Source organism: Alexandromys fortis, unplaced genomic scaffold, assembly GCF_014885135.2.
Source record: "Alexandromys fortis isolate MF-2015 unplaced genomic scaffold, M_Fortis_MF-2015_v1.1 scaffold_135, whole genome shotgun sequence".
NCBI lineage: Eukaryota > Metazoa > Chordata > Mammalia > Rodentia > Cricetidae > Alexandromys > Alexandromys fortis.
This window is the reverse complement of record NW_026068036.1, coordinates 1,718,028-1,723,303: the sequence shown is the minus strand read 5'-3', so window position 1 is coordinate 1,723,303 and position 5,276 is coordinate 1,718,028.

The window sequence follows — 5,276 nt, the reverse complement described above, 5'->3', positions numbered from 1 at the left end:
GCTAGCTCTGTTTTCGTGAGGCCATCATAAATCTGCTGCATTGCCCTGTCTCCTCGAAATGCACTCAGGGATCCAGACTAGGAAGTCTATCTTTCTAGTCAGCTAGAAATCTCCATCACCTGCGGGACAGATCTCAATTTAACTAATCTGCAGAGAAACACACCCACTGTGCACAAGAGTTGTTTTTTGTTAAAATGTGTTGTTGAAACTACTTTGTCTGTTGGCCTACACAAATGAAAAGAGTGGGTGTTCCTTCCCCTGTGTGTGCGTATGTAGTTTACACATGTCTGCTAAGCTAGCCAGGGTGAATATACATCTAGATTCAAATGGCAAATAAATAAATAAATAAATAAAACATTTTTCTCAATTTGTCATTGCTGATATATAATTTGATTCTCCCTAAACTTGCTAACATCATCCAAATGGAAGAAACAATTGAAATTCATTATTTAAGATTTAGCTCTAATGCTGAAGGTGTCTGCTAAAAGAAAAACAAAATAAATGAATAAAAATATTTAATCTTAACTGTTCAGACTTAAAATGGCATATTAAAACCAGAAAAAAAAGATCTAGACCTTTCCTTTTTCTGGAATTATACTTTATAGTTGTGTATTTATTGAATGCATTCATAGGCTCCCTTAGGATGTGAAATGTATGGAAATATATGTGCATTACTAAAGAAAGAACTAAATTTATTCTTTCCCCACATCATGCTCCTCTTTGCAGTAGAGGTTTTTAATTCAATACAGAGCTAGAATGAGACGGAGCCAATTTCCTGGTCTATATGTGTGACAAATGCTGAAAGTGGCACAAGATTAGCAAATTAGCTGAAGTATAGATCTTAAAAGATTTTTTCTGTGTCCCCAAATCAAAATTCATACTTTATTTGAAATGAAACCTTCTTTAGAATTCAATAATAAATAAGAATATTTTATTTCTCTGTATTTAAGATGAAAAGATGGGATGGCTAGCAACATATTAGAATTTTTAAATGAATATTTTTATTTTAACAAAGATGATATATTTACACTCTTAAGTTGTTGCAGTTATTATGTGGAATGCTGGATTAATAACATTAATGTGTGTTTTGCTAAAGCTGAAATTAGTCTTTTCAATATAAGTAGCTACTTCAAAATCAAAAGCACAAAATGAACATCTCATCCTGTATGTTCATGGGTTGAAAATATTGAAAAAAAGATCAGGTATAAGGTAAAAATACATTTGACTTTCTAATAACATTTGGTAACATGATTTCAGTTAAATATACATCCATATATATGTATGTCAGGTGATGCTATTTTAGCTACCCAGAGAATTGTATGTTTGATCTAACCCATGTATCTGACAACAAACCTCTGTGACAATAAAAACAATGTCATAGCTATAGAATTGTTTAATTTGGGAGGAACGGTTACCTTGAATAATCATATATACCTGAATTTATTACTAGGTTTCGCTGAGTAATTTGCAAATGGTGTCTATTTTATTAAGGAATAAACTTATGATGTTAAACAGCTTTATAAGGAAGATATTCTAAAGCATAAGTTTTGGAATTGTCTCCCTCATTCATCTTTGGAACATTGCCGTGGTCCAACTGATTTGTTTGGACTAAAATTTTACAGAAGATAATAGCATCTAAAGCCAGCACAGTCTTACTTCTTATATCCGAACACACTAGCATGCTTAAAATTCGAGATGAGCACGGTGAAGGTTGGGCCTCAGTCACCCAGTCTCCCTCCCTGTATCTGTTCATGTTGACAGACTATGTCATAATACATCAACAGAAAGATCAGCACTGAAGAATGAAATTTCATCACCTGACAGCAAGAGCAAAACTGAATTTTAGCATTAAATTAGTAAAAATATACTATTACCTCACTTCCAATTAGTGTACTATCTTTCAAAAACAAGGTGTCTTCTATAACCACAAATGTACATAGAGGTGTGGAAGGAGGCTTGTTTACACATTCAGAACCACCCTCAGACTGACAGCATATTTTCATTTTCTTTTTTATATGTTATTTTGCATATCTTGGAAGCCACTTAGGAAATTCTCAAGAATATTTTTTAATGAGATATACAAAAACAGCAGAAATCAATTGACCACTGAAGAAGGGGTCTTTAAACTGCTGATAAATTTAGGTGCCTTTTTTATATACGACATCCTGTTCTGTGTTTGAATTGCAGTGGAGATTTAACAATGCCTATAATAAAGAATGTCTTTTGCAGCCTACAGCATCATCTGCCACTTAGACTTCAATTTTGTCCCCGTTTGGATGCCCTACAACACATGCACTTCTCTTTTGTCTATTATCCCAGAGTTGTGCTATTCCCAAATATTGACATCATCTACTTTTATCAGCATTAACTGCTCTGCGGCCTTCCAGGCTCATGCTCAGCTCTATTTCTTCCTATTGATTATCTTCCTCACTCCAGCAGGTAGCTAGCCGGCAAGGCTGTCCTGAGAAATAGCTTCCAATGACTTTATACGCACAATTTACACGGAATTGTTTAAAGAAGATATTAGCCTCAATACAAATCAGTGAAGCTCATTTAGTCAATACTGCACGATTCTGCTGTTGGCACCCTGTCACATGTTACTCTTTACAGTCAGCTGCCGAACCCAATCTGCACATTAGCCATAGTATTTAGTTTCATATTAAAATGAAGGCAAGCTTTTTTCGCTTTGGCTTTTCCTTTTGAAATCTTTTCGGTGTACTTTTTACATCACCTCACCGAGCCATGTGATAGTAATATATTTTGAAATATAAAAACCTGAGATTAAATGTTTGATTTTTGACAGTGTTCTTAAATATAATAAATTCAAAAGGAAATACTGTTAAGTTAAAATGGAGTGTTTTTCATTAAGTCCAATCAAATGGTAGACAACAAAGGATCTTTTATTTGAGAATATGAAGTGAAAATGAAAACCAGAAAACCTTTACTAAGAAAAGGTCCAGCCAAATTATGTTGGAAGGAGGTCTCCAGATTGAGCCTGGGTGTTTCTTTTGCTAAAAGTGAATTAAACTAAGATATGCTATGAAGAAATATTTCACAATGAAGCAAAATGTAATGCTTTTTGGAGATGAAAATAAGGGCAAAGAACAGTTGTCTTTGAAAATAATTCTAAAGAAAGATCACATATGAAAAAAATTGCCACAGCATCTGATCTTTTCTTATAATCATAACAGGGAAATGTTTGGGGTAAAGTGACACTGGTCCCTCTTTCTCTTCTATGGCAATGCTGTAAAATCGAGAAGCAGTGTTTACATCTCACAATCGCCCCCACCTTAAACTACTAATTTATGATAGTAAATAAGATGATATGTAGATACGTCTAAAACAGGAAAATTCAAATGAAAATCTAAATGTGAAATTTAATATCATGAAATAACAAGGCAATATAATACTACTCTGATTGTGCAAATATTGCAAAATAAACTGCAATGCTTTAAAAGTCTTCAGGGCTTGTGCAATGCTTACGTGAAGGTTTGCACATAAAAGTCAACCTATCAAATGAGTATTTATCTCTATTGTATTAGCCTAATGTTTCACTTGAAAACAGAACTAGACATCCCAAAATCCGTGCAAGGAAGTACCCAGTAAGTCTACTGGCTTATTTCTTTGTAAACTGACGCAGACAAAATTTTTAAAAGGTATATTGATGAAAATATTCTGTTTTAATAAAATGCATCTTAGAACTTTATTGACTGACTAAACAGAAAGCTTTGGGGATAGGAATGCCAGAAAATACATGAATTTTAGTACTGGAGAATTTTAAGGACTGCACAAATAAGATTTTAAACAAAGGTGAGAGTAAACAAAATGATAATTTTAAGTAAAGACATAAGAAATAATAACGTCATTTTTAAAGTTAATTTGGGGAAGCAGTTAAAATTAAATTACATAATAAGTAATTATAAGTCTTTTCAAGATTTTTCTCTTTTTGACTATAAAAGGTTAAAGGTGATTTTTGTGTGACCTTTGCTTTCTTTTCTTTTCTCTCTAAATATCAGTAGTGGGTAGCTGGGACTCTGAATCCCAGGTAAGAAAGACAGGCTAAAAGATGGCCAGTCTGTCTGTCTTCTCACACATTTATTGCAAGCTGACACTCACATAACAGCCTTTTTTATCACAAAGATTCAACAAAGACCAATTCAGGCGCCAAGGGAAAATCACAGCCTAGGAGAGAGAGAGAGATGCTTCAGCTGCATATTCAGGCTGCATAAGTGCAGGCATGGCAATCAGCACTGGGATATCTGTGTGCAGCACCATTTGCAAGAAGTCAGCCATCTAAATATGACCGCATTTGTATATGTCTCCATGCATGTGCATACTGTATATGATGCACAAACACAAGTTCCAGACAATTGTGGAAACTTAAGCTTTTACAGTTTAAAATATTCTCTGATTACGATGTGCTGATATGAAGAAGTAAGCTCCACCAGCTGAAAGGGCTTTGTGCTAGTCCGTTCCCTTATTTTTATTAAATAAAATCATCTGCTTTACCTTTGCACTTAAATATGAAATACTTTGAAGAAAAGAAATGTTAGCACAAGCGATGACGGCAAATTGACATGAAATTCAGAAACTAACAGGAACAAAGCAATCGAATACATCAGGTAAATAAAACTGAATATTTTCCTCAAAATCCTTCTTATTTTAGCAGGTAATATATTTGAGTATAAGTGAATGGTGATTTTAAATCATATCAAAACATAAAATTCTTAAAACAACGATATTTTATGGTAAATTTTAAAAGACAGAGTTTTTAATTGTTTGATTTTGTTTAATATATGAGAAAGTATTTTTTGCTATTTCTCAATATTTTAAGTTCCATTTATAGACGAGTAGGATTGCAAGTCTCATCATTACCAACTTTATGGATATTCACATTATGATGTACGTTAAAGTTTGATAATAGCGATCTACACTGATGGTAGAAATGTAGATGACATTAAAAGATTTGGCTACACTAAAAATTTCACAAGTATGAAACTTTCCAGTGTTTCTTTCTGGCCAAATTTTGATAAGCAATATTAACAAACACAAAAAGTAGACTTTTCATCACAATTAACTTTAAATGAAATAACACTGAATTCTATGAGAAGTTATTTATTTTAGAATTTTAGAAATAAAAACTTTGTGTATCCAAACTAAACACACATACACACAGCATTTTGTTAGGAGACATTCTGCTTTTATTGCTTAACTTAAAATGAACACACTAATGTGCTTATTCCATGGCTCAGAAGTCATTACAAAATTCTTAAACT